The following is a 15,253-nucleotide window of genomic DNA, read 5'->3' on the forward strand; positions in this document are numbered from 1 at the left end:
CCTAAGTGCTCCTCTTGCAGGTCAGTCCAACAGAAGACTTCCCCAAATCCAACTCAAGCATAACAAAGTTCAGTTCAAGGTGTGCGCTGCAACGCGGGGAAGGATTCTAGACGCGAGTGAAATGGATCTCGCGCGAAGGGCCAAACGGCATGCTGCTTCCCAGCAGGTCGAGTGGTTTTCTTCAAAAAGAGCTTCATGTCAGATTCGTGCCTCCAAGGGCACAAAGAGAACAGCTAGAGGAAAAGGGCGCGCGTCACTGAAGATTCAGACGATGAAGGTCCAACTCTTTTCAAGGGGAGGTGCGTTCAAGGCAAAACGCACCTCTTACACTTTCTTCATCGGCAATGAAATGCAAGATCTCGCCAACGAGGGCCTTCTTCCGCAAGGTGTCATTGCCTGGACCCTTGCATTCTGGGCTTGGCATTCAGAGTGAAAGCTGCTTGCTAAGTCCTTAGTCCACAGGCAGCTCGGCGCGCTCAAGCTGCTTGGCCTAAGTTGGAGCATGGGTGCACAACATGTCTTCGACTGGGTTACCCTCCATTCTGTGCTTGTAAATTTTGGTCAGTAGGTGGATGGGTTGATGTGCACAATAAAGTCTCTTTCACAATTCTGCCTAAGTCCCATTCTACTCCACAGTTGTAAATTGAGTCAGTGGGTGGAATGCAAGAAGTATGAAAAGTCCATGTTTCACGTTTGTAAATAGAGTCAGTGAGCATGGCACCTAGCGGGTAGACACTGGCCGCCTTGATAGTGAGGCGTGTTAAGACCCCCGACGATAAATATGAGTCTGAGTCATCTTGCAATTTTCAAAGGCCAGTAAGTTGTGCCTCCCCCACTCGATGTGGTCATCGAGTTTTTTCAAGGGGAGGTGTGTATGAGGGAGTACTCCTTGTAGCTCCCTCACCCACGGTTTGGGCGTCGTGTTGATGCGCGTTGATAGCTCCACCCACCCTCCGTGACATGGTCCCTTGCTGAGCCCGTGCAAGCTTGTAAATGCTTTCTAGCTATGAATATGATGTAAAGCCCCCAAGATGGGCCCTTTGGTAAACCTCGCATCGTGTTCCATTCCGTGTCGCGTTCCGTGACGTGTTCCGTGACGTGTTGAGGTGCCCCGTGACGCGTTCCGGGGTCAAAATGCAAAGTTTCCAGAAAGGGTCTAGTGCCGCCCCGGGGCCTAGACGGGGTCCCGAAAGGGTCCCGGAAGGGTCTCTGAGGGTTGGACCATCACAACACCTATGAGGGAAGGGAGTGTGAGGCTTGGGCAACCCATGTCTCCCCCCCTCCTCCATGTAGGCCGTGCCTCATGGAGCAACCATCGTTTTAACCTCCCGGCACGCAGGGTTCTCATTTTGAGCGAGGCAGCCGGGCCCCCTGTTCCGAGTTCGAGTCGCCATGACTTCTTATGAGGAAAGGTGGGATATGAACCGTGTCGCCCCCGTGGCGCCGTGTTCCAAGATGGTTGATTGTGGATCCTTGTGAGCCCGGAACTCTTCCGTGGCGCGATCCGGCGTCTCCAAGCGCCAAGTTTCCCTTGTGCGAGTTAGAAAAACGCGTTACGCGTGTTGTGAGCAAACCGCGACGCGGGAGGGATATCATGGGGCGTGATGGCCCGAAACGCGACGCGACGCGACGGGGTCATGCCGTGACGCGAAGGCGTGTTTTCTTGACTTGTCTTGCGAGTTGGCTTCTGCTGCGTTTTCTAGACGCGACGCGGTGCTGGGAGGCCGCGGGCCATGTTTCTTGTGCGGGATTCGAGTGCGGACCCGTGGGACCAGATATGCAGCGTCACACTTGGTATCAGAGCTACCTCCTACCCGACTGCTGGGGTGGTCAACATGGGTGGAGGCAAGTCGGCCAAGATTTCAGGCTATGAGTGTCCAGCAAGTGGAGACGTAAAAGTCAAGCTTGTTCAGGTTGCATGTGTTCAAAAATGAGCCGTCATGTGAAATGAAGCAGGGTTAGGGCTGCATGCTACTACCCACAACTTGTCTTGATTTTGTGAAGAGGCTGCTGTAGCTGATCTGTCTGAACCTGAATCTATGCTTAACCACGGGCAGTGAAGTGGAATGCTCATTTGTGCTAAAAATGAATCTCGTGGGGCTATGAGAGCCATGTTTTGAGACCAAAACTTGTTGGCGGACATGAAAATAAGGTTGACGGGTTTGTGCAGATTAGAGATGGTGCATTTTGGAGCAGATTAGAGAAAGTTGAGTAGCTCTTTATCATCACGGCTCAAGGGCGGCCTAGTTGACTTGGAATCTTTGTAAGCTGAAGTCGGAGCCTGCGGGCTTAGTGTCTCTAGAGAAGACTCGCGGGCCTGGTGCGAGGATAAAGAAAGCGCGTGCAGGAGGAGGAGAAAAGGGGAAATTTTTTCAAGACTCCCGGACCTGGCAGGAGTATAAACAACGCGGGCAAGGTTGAGATGAGAGGGTGTATTTGTTGGAGTGGATGAGCGCCTGTGGGTGAATTTTTTTAGTCTGTTTAGGGAAACCCTTTGATTCGAGACCGAAGACTCCCGGACCTGGCAGGAGGATAAAGAACGCGGGCTTATGGTGAGACCACTTGATGGAGGATGCGGATTGGAAATCTGTTTGAAGAGCTGAAGAATGAGCCAAGAGGCGAAATGGAGCGGAGTATGGATGGTCGTGGGTTGAATCAGTTGGAGCTAAAGGTTTATGTCTGCTTGTTATGGGGCTACTAGAGTGAGTCAAAGAGGACCTGCGGTGCTGAAGTCACGTGAAGGGAAGCTGAAAGGCGATGGTCTTGCAACTCTCAACCCGGGGAGTATAAAGTAAGCGGGCTTGTGGTGAAGAGTTATGATTTGGGCAGGAAGGCCCTTTGTTTGAAGAAGAAGAAGAGGATGGAGTGGAAGAAAGCGGAGGCAAGAAGGAGTGGAAAGAGCGAGAAAAGAAGCTGCGGGCAAAAAGGCCCAAGTTAGTTTGAAGAAAGAAGATGGAAACGGGCTGCGGCCCTATGTGTTGAAGAAAAGAAGATGAGTGTGAAGAAGAAGACGAAGGAGTGGAAGAAAGCGGAGGCAAGAAGGAGTGGAAAGAGCGAGAAAAGAAGATGCGGGCAAAAAGGCCCAAGTTAGTTTGAAGAAAGAAGATGGAAACGGGCTGCGGCCCTATGTGTTGAAGAAAAGAAGATGAGTGTGAAGAAGAAGACGAAGGAGTGGAAGAAAGCGGAGGCGAGAAGGAGAGGAGAGAGCGAGAAAAGAAGATGCGGGCAGAAGGCCCAAGTTATTTTTGATGAAAGGAGATGGAAACGGGCTACGGCCCTATGGTCTGAAGAAGAAGAAGATGATGAAGATGGAGAAGGAGATGAGGAGGCGAAGAGTGGAGGTGGAGAAGACTCGTAACGCCGCGAGTATAAAAGAACGGCGACGCTGATTCAGAATATGCAAGACTCCTTGAGCCGGGAGTATAAAAGAATGGCCGGGTGCAGGGAAAGAGTGGAGGAAGAGAAAAGAAGATATGTGTTTGCACGACGCTCGTGGAGCCGCGAGCTTAAATGAACGGCCGGGTGCGAAGGTCAAGGGGGCCGAAGGAAAGGGAACTCCCAACGCCGGGAGTATAAAGATGGGTGTTGAAGACTCGTGGACCTGGGGCGAGTATAAACAAGCCGGGCTAGACGCGAGGAGAAGGCCCCATGCCGACCGCGGTGAAGCCGAGTAGGGCGATGGACCGGGCGGATGGTGGTTAGAAGACTCGTGACCCTGGGGCGAGTATAAAGAAACCGGGCTGGAGAAGGAAGAGGTGGATTCGGGGATAAGGGAAGAAGGAAGAGAAGGCCCCATGCCGACCGCGGTGAAGCCGAGTAGGGTGATGGACCGGGCGGATGGTGGTTAGTTGACTCGTGGACCTGGGGCGAGTATAAACAAGCCGGGATGGGTGGGAAAACAAGGGAAGGAAGGCCCCATGCCGACCGCGGTGAAGCCGAGTAAGGCGATGGACCGGGCGGATGGTGGTTAGAAGACTCGTGACCCTGGGGCGAGTATAAAGAAACCGGGCGGGAGAAGGAAGAGGTGGTTTCGGGATAGGGGAAGAAGGAAAGAAGGCCCCATGCCGACCGCGGTGAAGCCGAGTAGGGTGATGAACCGGGCGGATGGTGGTTAAAAGACTCGTGGACCTGGGACGAGTATAAACAAACCGGGCTGGATGGGAGAAGAAGGGAGAGAAGGCCCCATGCCGACCGCGGTGAAGCCGAGTAGGGCGATGGACCGGGCGGATGGTGGTTACAAGAGGATGAGGAGAGAAGAGAAGGCCCCATGCCGACCGCGGTGAAGCCGAGTAGGGCGATGGACCGGGCGGATGGTGGTAACAAAAAAGATGTGAGGAGAGAAGAGAAGGCCCCATGCCGACCGCGGTGAAGCCGAGTAGGGCGATGGACCGGGCGGAGGGTGGTAATAAAAAGACGTGAGGAGAGAAGAGAAGGCCCCATGCCGACCGCGGTGAAGCCGAGTAGGGCGATGGACCGGGCGGATGGTGGTAACAAAAGTCGTGAGGAGAGAAGAGAAGGCCCCATGCCGACCGCGGTGAAGCCGAGTTGGGCGAGGGACCGGGTGGATGGTGGTTAAAAGACTCGTGGACCTGGGGCGAGTATAAACAAGCCGGGCCCATAGCTCGCGGACCTGGGGCGAGGGTAAAGAAACCGGGCTGGAAGGGGGAAAGAAGGGTGGACACTCCTGGAGCCGGGAATATAAAGATGAGGGCTGTGTGAAGCGATAGGGAAAGAGGGCCAGGACTCGTAGGTGTCGGCGAGTATAAAAAAGCTGGAGCTCGTAGATCCGGCGAGTGGGTTAAAGAAGCGGAAAAGCTGGTTCCTGGGGTCTGATGAGAAGGACCGTGGAGAGTCGCCAGGGGCGTTGGGTACAAGTCTCGTGGAGCCGCGAGTATAAACGAATGGCCGGGGGATGTGGATGAGAAGGGAGAAGGGAACCGATGAAGGCCTATGAGAAGGCCGGAAGAGTGTTTGCTCGTGAACCTGGGGCGAGCTTAAAGAAACCGGGCCCTGACTCTCGCCCAACTACGTTGAAGCCAAGGTGTCTGGGACCCGAGGTGGAGACTAGGAGGGCGCCAAACCAAAGTGCAGGTCTGGATGCAACGCGGCGGGGTGTGGGACCCAAAGTGAAGCTGAAGGGCCTGTACCATAAAACAGGGGTGAAGACGCTTGTGCGGGTGAATCGGACCCCGTATGAGCGGAAGCATTTCCTGCGGCGGAGCCCTTCATGAGGCAAGGGCAGTTGATCTCGACCCCGGAGTACGAGCAGGGGACAGGGCGACTGCGGCAACCAACCAAGGCGGGCGGCTGCGTGCTGGGGAACACGTGCGGTCTACTACGGAAGGCTACTTCAGGAGTTCTGCTGCAGAACCACGCGTGAGGTGATGGTGTTGATCTCTCGTTCCCGTGGAGCCTCTACAGTGGGATGGCTAGTCTCGCCATAAGAGGCTCGGAGCCGTCTGCGCGTCCGATGCGTAGACGGTTTGCCCCAGGTTGTTGGGGGAAAAACAACCCTTCTTGGGTACGGCGCGAGGCGTATTTTGGGACGCGGCTTAGGCCCTTGTTGAAGCAACACCAAGTCAACTTGCCAAGGAAAAGGAAGGTGGGAGACAACTTCGATTCAAGTTCAGAAAACAACTCAAGGATGCAAGTGGCAGTTGTGTCTTTGACGCGGAAGCTGGAGCAGGTGGCAGCGCAATGGCTATCTGAATGAGGAGAGAGCAGCAAATCAAGGCAAGTTTGGCCCTTCTTTGGTCTTCGGATCAAGGTCGGACCTGCGGCCAGTGGGTTGATATCTGGCTAACTTAGGCGAGCTCTTTCCCGTGCTAGGTGGATGGGGAATCTCGCGAGGGGTCCCGGGACGTATTGCAAACGGCCCGAAGAAACCGCTGCCTCGGCTCAAGATAACTCTATGCCATAGGTAACTCGAATGGTTGATGAATCCTCATGATACTCCTTTTCAGGGTGATTAACCTCGATCCAGTTTGTAGGGAACCAACTCAATTCGAGTGGACTCGAATTCGATCGAGGGGGGGTATGTATGAGGGAAGGGAGTGTGAGGCTTGGGCAACCCATGTCTCCCCCCCTCCTCCATGTAGGCCGTGCCTCATGGAGCAACCATCGTTTTAGCCTCCCGGCATGCAGGGTTCTCATTTTGAGCGAGGTAGCCGGGCCCCCTGTTCCGAGTTCGAGTCGCCATGACTTCTTATGAGGAAAGGTGGGATATGAACCGTGTCGCCCCCGTGGCGCCGTGTTCCAAGATGGTTGATTGTGGATCCTTGTGAGCCCGGAACTCTTCCGTGGCGCGATCCGGCGTCTCCAAGCGCCAAGTTTCCCTTGTGCGAGTTAGAAAAACGTGTTACGCGTGTTGTGAGCAAACCGCGACGCGGGAGGGATATCATGGGGCGTGATGGCCCGAAACGCGACGCGACGCGACGGGGTCATGCTGTGACGCGAAGGCGTGTTTTCTTGACTTGTCTTGCGAGATCGCTTCTGCTGCATTTTCTAGACGCGACGCGGTGCTGGGATGCCGCGGGCCATGTTTCTTGTGCGGGATTCGAGTGCGGACCCGTGGGACCAGATATGCAGCATCACAACACCTATAGGGGAGGTACCCTACTCGAGGCTTGGCTCTCCTTGGGCGCGTCGCGGCATGGGGTCGTAGTGCGTGTCGCTTGGGCATGGTTAAGTGGCTCGGGGCTTCCCCCAGGAATAGGTGAGTGGGGATGGTGAGTGCAAACAGTGAGAGTGAGGGGGAAAGGGTAGTCTTTTTATGGGGCGAGAGGTGAGTGGGGTGTTGTGCTACCACAAAGGGTTTCGAAGGTGCGTCCTTGCGTAAGCACCAAGAAATATCTAGTGCCATGAGGAATTCCCTGCCCGATGGGGGGAGATAACAAGGTGGACTGTTGAGTCGCGTCGGCGCTGGGCCGTGACAACCTTCCGTGTCGCCCTCCGTGGCGTGTTTGGCTATGCCGTGCCGTGGTGCCATGTTGAGTGGGAAAACCGTGTTATGACGCGATATGTCATGTTATGGTGCCGTGTTGAGTCCCAAGGGACGTGATATGCCGAGTTGAGGTGTGTTTTGGAGCCAAGGCATGTTTTGGGGAGTTTTGGAGTTTTGTTACACTTGGTATCAGAGCGGGACCCCGTGACGCATCGGAGACGTCTGGAGGCGGGGAGGGGCAAAAATACACAAAAATAGGCAAAAATTCCGAAAAAATTCAAAAAAATTCAAAAATTCATAAAAATTTCAAAAAATGGGAAAACACAAGAAAAGTGGGAAAAGAGTGAAAAGTGACCAAAACGAGATGGAAAAAGCACGAATCGAAGCCGAAAAGTGTAGAATTGAGAATTTGTATGATTCGAAACACAAGGTTTTGGCAAGATGGTATGATTGTGAGGATGAACGCACGATCTTGTGGGCAACGAAGGTGAAATGGCTAAAGTGTGGATATGGATTTTCGAAGCGGGAGGAGCGGGATTTGGAAAGGAGATTGAATGGAGTAAAGGCTAAACAAGTTGGGTTAAAAGAAGAATTACAGGTGCTAAATGACAAACTAGAAGAATGGCATGAAGAGCACAGAAAATGTTTGAACTTGGATCTGTTACATATAGAAGAACAATTGAGATTGGAAATCAGTGAAGAGTATGGAGAGGTTGTGGCACAAGGGGGTATGCCTGATGAAAAGGGAAAAAGTATGAAACCCCAGGTAAATCAAAAGAACCCAAGCACAGAAATGCAAGAAATGGAAACGGAAAGTGAGTCTGATAGTGAGAGCAGTAAAGGCAAAGTAGAGAAAGGAGAGAACATGAATGCTGCAGTCGAGGCCCAGTTAGCAGTGGGGGAGAGGTTGATATCAGAAGGGCAATTGAGTCATGCTGAACGTATAAACTTACTACAGGTAATGAACTTACTGAAAAAAGGGTTGGCGGAGCGAAAAGGAGGATATGCAGCAACAACCAAACTACCAGATGTCTTAAGTGAATCAGATGACGAATCAATAATTGATGAATCAAAGGCATATACAGATGAGACTTATCTAGACGAGCAGATAGATTGGGAGGTCGAAAGACGAATACGGCAACAAATGATGCAGGATGCACATCGATCGGAAAGGGCTCAAATGGAAAATAGTTCTAGCCAATTTGAAGACGCTCTGGAAGAGGATGTACCGTGTGAGGCAAGGCAGTGGAGAGAAGAGGAGTGGGGGGCAAATGAGCCCTACCACGAATATTATGACCAGCCTGAAGAAGCTTACTTTGGAGATCAAGAAGAAATGTTCGAAGGGGACAGGTGGGCAGAAAGGAATCTAGAATGGGACCCAGACTATTATGCACAATCACGAAGATTCGAGCATGAAGAACAAGACAGTGAGTGGTGGCAAGGGGAAAGAGAGGAGGCCTACGGGCCACATTCTGTTGATAATGACCACGAAGTACTCCAAGCAGAACAATGGTGGGCTGATAGGCCATGTGATGAGGAGCAACCTGAAGAGCTCGTGACGGAGTCAAAGAGTGCAAATAAAGTTGTTACCAGAGAGTATCCACGGGAACAAAGAGAGGCCTGCGGGCCAGGTATTATGGTTGATGGAGTTCTCATTGAAGAATGCGCAGAAGAGCAGATGGTTGATGAATCAAATCTTCTACCAGATGGAGTGATCCTAGAGGAGTGCAAAATGGAGTATGGGGGCAAGAAAGACAGTGATCAACTTGAAGTTCTCAATGAATGTGCAAGGTACGAGTATGATGATGGTAAGATTGAGGAAGTGGGTGTTTGTAGCGCTGAAGACTCCTGCACCTGGAGGGAGTATAAAGAAATCGGGACAGACGATTCAGAGACTCCTGAACCTAGGGGGAGTATAAACAATCCAGGACAGGATGGGCTGGGAGCCCGGGAGTTAGAAGAAGTGGAGGCAGGGGAAGAACTCGTGAGCCGCGAGTCTAAACAAACGGCCGTGTGCGAAATAGAGACTAAAGAAGAACTCGTGAGCCGCGAGGATAAAGAAACGGCCGGATGTGGAGTGGAGAAGGGAGAAGGCATAGTACTCGTGAGCCGCGAGGATAAACTAATGGCCGGCACAATACTCTGAGCCGCGAGGATAAAGAAACGGCCGTGCGTGGAGAAGGAAATGGAGAAGGCATGGTACTCGTGAGCCGCGAGGATAAAGAAACGGCCGTGTGCGGAGAGGAGAGCGAAGGAGAAGGCAGAATACTCGTGAGCCGCGAGGATAAACAAACGGCCGTGTGTAGGGAAGAGGATGAGGGGGAAGGCATAATACTCGTGAGCCGCGAGGATAAAGAAACGGCCGTGTGTGAGATGGAGGTGAAGGGAGAACTCGTGAGCCGCGAGTCTAAACGAACGGCCGTGTATGGAGAAACAGAGTTGAGGGAAGAACTCGTGAGCCGCGAGTCTAAAGAAACGGTCGAAGGCAGAGTGGAAGAGGTAGATCAAACTCGTGGAGCCGCGAGTCTAAACGAACGTGCCGGATGGGTTGAGGAACAGGTGGAGGCCAGGGAGACAGGAGATGCTGAAGAACTCGTGAGCCGCGAGTATAAACAAATGGCCGTGTATTGTGACAAGTGGGTGGATGAGATGGACAGTGAAACCAGAGGAGCAGGTGACGATGGGAAGAGCTGTGAGGAAAAAAGGGAAAAGACAGAGACGTGTGCGGAAGAGCAAGATGAATACGATGTGGTGAAAAGGCCCAGGGCGAAGGGGGTGGTGATGACAGAGGAAACCGAAAGACCACAAAAGATTGAGGCAGCGGGAAAGGGGAATCATATACATGTTAATCAAGAACTGCAAACACTTTCACACAAAACTTTGGAGCAAGAAGACGGGACTACATCGGCTGAATCAGAGGGAGACAAGCCCTCATACAGCAAGGAAGATAGGGGTGCTGGGGCGCCCCTCGCAGGGACAGATAGTGACGAATGGATGCTCTTGAGGGGGACTCAAGTCGCTGAGGTGCATGAGGCTGGGGACCCTGCGCTTCGGATGAGAGTGTCTTTCAGGAAACCCACTCTGATCTTGAAGTCTACAAACACATTCAAGCCCATTCCGGTCTCGGGACCAAGGGGGTGCAACCTGTTGGGTGACATCGTGGTGGTTGGATGGCTTCACGATCAAGCCGAGCAGGTTGCGCGGAGGCTTCACCCTCCAGGTTTGCAAGGACAGATCCGGCTCAGTGAGGAGCCCAACACAAGTGCAGAAATCAGGTGTGAAGGCTTGGTTTCAACCTGGGTCACTAAGGTTGGTCCCGGCATCAGGAGGCCATTACTCACAGCCAAAGAAATGGATTTGGCTATCAGGGCAAGGCGACATGCGAAAATATCGCATATCAACTTGTACAAGCTTTTCTGGTCCCACTTGCAAAATCAGGCCGTACAGGGCCATGTCGAGGTGGACACAGTGAGGGAGCTGGCCCTCGCGCTTCAAGCTAGGCGGTTTGATGGGTCTCATCAAGTCTCTCTAGCTTGTACGCAGGTGATTCAACTCAATCTGGTCAATCAGGGCTTTTTAATGCAAGCAGGCGCAGTTTCGCTACCTATTAGCAATGGCCACGGCATGCATGTGCGCATCACCGAAGTGAATCAGGTCAGAGAGGGCCGACACACAGGTTTTCAGCACCAACGGGCAATCAAGTCGGATCTAGCTAAACAGGGCTTGCTACCTCTCCACGCTACTGGTATGCAGAGTTATGCAAAAAGGAGAAGGGTAAAACATGCTGGAGCAATTGATCGCACTAGGAGGGCGCGCCGACACTCGACCCCAAAGACTGAAGGTTCGTGCTATACAAAGGCATTCCCGAAGATCCGTGCTAGATGGGGCACTCGAAAGAGAAAGCGAAAAGCAAGGGGTGGCGCTGCGCAGTGGGATCACTTCCTTCGAGCTAAACGCTACGCAACTGTAGTGAAGAGTTATCCTGCTACGAATCGCATAGAATCGCGCAGCCCAGCGAGAATCAAGGCGAGGAGCAAAGGACTTCTTCATGCAAGGGCGATGGACAGAACAAGGAGGGCAAAAAGGTACGTGGCCTTCAAGCACATCACCACGACGTCCTCAAGTGGAGCAGCAACGAAAGATCCAAGTACAGGGAGCACAACGAACAAAGGAGCTTACGACGCCGACACAACATCTTAGCATTGGGGAAGATCTAACAAAGTGAAGGCGTCACAAGACAAACTTGTAAGTATATTTGAGCGCATAACTATGTAGGGGCATTCGTATAGTTACCTTCACTTTTTTGAAGTTAGGTATGAGTGTTGGGATTACTCTTGTAAATAACAAATTGTTAATACCTACTCAACTCGAAGTGGGCTTCGAGTTTTTTGTAGGGGGGGTGTGTATAGGGGAGGTACCCTACTCGAGGCTTGGCTCTCCTTGGGCGCATCGCGGCATGGGGCCGTAGTGCGTGTCGCTTGGGCATGGTTAAGTGGCTCGGGGCTTCCCCCAGGAATAGGTGAGTGGGGATGGTGAGTGCAAACAGTGAGAGTGAGGGGGAAAGGGTAGTCTTTTTATGGGGCGAGAGGTGAGTGGGGTGTTGTGCTACCACAAAGGGTTTCGGAGGTGCGTCCTTGCGTAAGCACCAAGAAATATCTAGTGCCATGAGGAATTCCCTGCCCGATGGGGGGAGATAACAAGGTGGACTGTTGAGTCGCGTCGGCGCTGGGCCGTGGCGTGTTACCTTCCGTGTCGCCCTCCGTGGCGTGTTTGGCTATGCCGTGCCGTGGTGCCATGTTGAGTGGGAAAACCGTGTTATGACGCGATATGTCATGTTATGGTGCCGTGTTGAGTCCCAAGGGACGTGATATGCCGAGTTGAGGTGTGTTTTGGAGCCAAGGCATGTTTTGGGGAGTTTTGGAGTTTTGTTACAACACCTATAGGGGAGGTACCCTACTCGAGGCTTGGCTCTCCTTGGGCGCGTCGCGGCATGGGGCCGTAGTGCGTGTCGCTTGGGCATGGTTAAGTGGCTCGGGGCTTCCCCCAGGAATAGGTGAGTGGGGATGGTGAGTGCAAACAGTGAGAGTGAGGGGGAAAGGGTAGTCTTTTTATGGGGCGAGAGGTGAGTGGGGTGTTGTGCTACCACAAAGGGTTTCGGAGGTGCGTCCTTGCGTGAGCACCAAAAACTTTCAAGTGCCTTGAGGAAAAAGCTCCTTGCCTGTTGGGGGGAGACATCATGGTGGACTGTGAAACCGTGTCGCGTTGCCGTGCCGTGTCGCGCTGAGGCGCCGTGTTGAGTTGAGAAACCCTGCCGTGTTACGTTGGAAAACCATGTCGCGTTATGATGATATGTCGTGTTGGGGTGCCGTGTTGAGGCCCAAGGGGCGTGCTATGCCATGTTTTGATGTGTTATGGTGCCGAGGCATGCTGTGGTGGTTTTTGGGGTCCGTGACACTTGGTATCAGAGCAGGACCCCCGTGACGCATCCGAGGCGTCCGGAGGCGGGGGAGGGGTAAAATAGGCAAAAATTCGAAAATTTTCAGAAAAATTCGAAAAAAATCATAAAAAATTCAAAAAAATTCAAAAATTCATAAAAATTTCAAAAAATGGGAAAAAGCAGGAAAAGTGGGAAAAAAGTCAAAAATGACCAAAAAGATGAAGAGAAAGAGCGTAACGAAGCCGAGAAGCTGAGGATTGAAAATTTGTATGCTTCAAAAAACAAGGTTTTGGCAGAGTGGTTTGATTGCGAAGATGAACGGAGAATGTTATGGGCTACGAAGGTGAAGTGGGTGCAGAAAGGGTATATTTTTTCTAAAGAAGAAGAGCATGATTTGGAAAACGAGCTGGCCAGGGTGAAAGACAAACAAAGTGACATCAAAACACTACTCCGAGCGTTGAATGGAAAAATCAATGATTGGGTGGAAGAACATAGGAGCAATACAAGAATTGATTTGCTACTCATAGAGCGGGAGTTGAGAATGGAAATCATTGAAGAGTACGGGGAGGGGGTAGGTGGAGACAAGATGCCAGATGAAAAAGGAAAAACTGTGAAACCCCAAGTAATTCAAGCGAAGCCATGTAGTCAAAAGACAAATCTTAGTGGTGATGTACCAGATGAGAAGTGTAAAGCTAGAAAACCTCAAGTAACTCAAGAAAAGTCAGATGCGCAAAGGAAGAATTCTAGTGGCAAGAGTGAGGTGAGGGATGACGACGGAAGCGATAGGGATGCTGAGGCTAGAAGTCAGTTGGCTAATGCTAAAAAGTTATTATCTAGTGGAACACTGGGTACAAAAGAATGCAATGCTTTACAACAGCTGATGTATCTATTGAAGAAGAAACTGGCGGAGCGCGAAGGTCAATATGAGAAAGGTGCCAGGCTGCCAGAGGCCATGAGCGACTCAGAAGATGAAGATTCAGAGACCGGGAAACCGGATACATATGAAGAGCCATGGTTAGAGGAGAGAATAGATTGGGATGCCGAATTGAAAATCCGCGAACAGATGATAGAAGAAGCCAATCAAAGAGAAAGAGAAAGGGCTATGTTACATGAAAATTTAGGCCAGTTTGAGGATGCGATGATGGAAGGGGGATGTGAAGGGAGTCATTGGGGTGAAAGAGAAGAGTGGGTGGCAAATGCGCCATACCATAATCGTTGTGACGAACCTGAAGGAGATTACATGTATGAGGAGCCTTTTGAAGATCAGTATACTAGATACGAAGACTACATGTGGAAAGAGAGTGAACAGTGGCTAGAAGGCTATGAGGAACAAGGGTTTGATCCAGAATATGAAGCCAATCATACACAAGAAAAGACGACCTGGAAAGAGGAAAGAGGCTATAAAGATGATTATGACAAATTTTCAGAACCAGGGTATGAAGCGGATGCAGACGAGTGGCAGAGTGAAAACGAGGAGGCCTACAGGCCGTATCAGGAAGAGGATGACCACTTATTCTATTCGGAGCGACCAGTATGGGCAAATGAGTCCAGTTTCATGTTTGATGGAGTGCTAGTGGAGGAGTGCGCGGAAGAGAAGACGACCTGCGGGTCAGATCCATTACCGGAAGGGGTAGTTTTGGAGGAGTGCTCAATGGGGGGCGAGGCAAAAGGTGCCAAGCCCCAAACAGATGATTCTTTGGAGGGCAGGTTGGATGGACTGGGGGATGAGGAGATGGAAGATGTTGGCGGGGATGAAGAGGAAGACTCCTGTACCTGGAGGGAGGATAAAGAAATCGGGACAGGCATCGGAACTCCTGCACCTGGGGGGAGTATAAATAATCCGGTACAGGTGGAGCGATCTGGAACTGAAGAACGGGTTGAGCCCGAGTATGCTATTGAAGAGATCGGAGGGAAAGTGGAAAGGAGCGGATCGGGGCTAAAGGCCATGTTATTGAATGAAGAGGCCGAATGGCCAACTCTGGAAGAACTCGTGAGCCGCGAGTCTAAACGAACGGCCAAACAGGATAAGCTCGTGAGCCGCGAGGATAAAGAAACGGCCGTGTGTAGGGAAAGGGATGAGGAAGAAGGCATACTACTCGTGAGCCGCGAGGATAAAGAAATGGCCGGTTGTGGAGAGAAGGGTGGAGGAGAAGGCATAGCACTCGTGAGCCGCGAGGATAAACTAACGGCCGGCACAATACTCGTGAGCCGCGAGGATAAAGAAACGGCCGTGCATGGAGAGGAGAGTGGAGGAGAAGGCATGGTACTCGTGAGCCGCGAGGATAAAGAAACGGCCGGATGTGGAGTAGAGAAGGGAGAAGGCATGGTACTCGTGAGCCGCGAGGATAAACTAACGGCCGTGTGCAGGAAAAGGGATGAGGAAGAAGGCATAAGACTCGTGAGCCGCGAGGATAAAGAAATGGCCGTGTGTGGAGAGGAGAGCGAAGGAGAAGGCAGAATACTCGTGAGCCGCGAGGATAAACAAACGGCCGTGTGCAGGAAAAGGGATGAGGAAGAAGGCAGAAGACTCGTGAGCCGCGAGGATAAAGAAACGACCGTGCGTGGAGTGGAGAGTGGAGGAGAAAGCAGAAGACTCGTGAGCCGCGAGGATAAACGAATGGCCGAGTGTGGGGAAGAACGGGATGGAGAGGAGAGGAAAGGTATGAAGGAGCGGACAAAGAATGAAACCCACACTGGGGAGTGGGTCAAACTTATTGATACTGCAAGACTCAAGGCGAAGGGGGAGACAGCAAAGTCGATCCCGGAGCCCCAACAAACCAAGTCAGCTAGCAAGGGGAGACATGTAAGCTTCAGCAATGAGCTGCAGGTGTTCTCTTGCGAAACTGATGCGGTCAGAGATTGTGCCAAAGTGG

The sequence above is a fragment of the Lygodium microphyllum genome, chromosome 16 (assembly GCF_053477565.2).
Source record: "Lygodium microphyllum isolate KBCC chromosome 16, Lygodium_microphyllum_v1.1.10, whole genome shotgun sequence".
Classification (NCBI taxonomy): domain Eukaryota; kingdom Viridiplantae; phylum Streptophyta; class Polypodiopsida; order Schizaeales; family Lygodiaceae; genus Lygodium; species Lygodium microphyllum.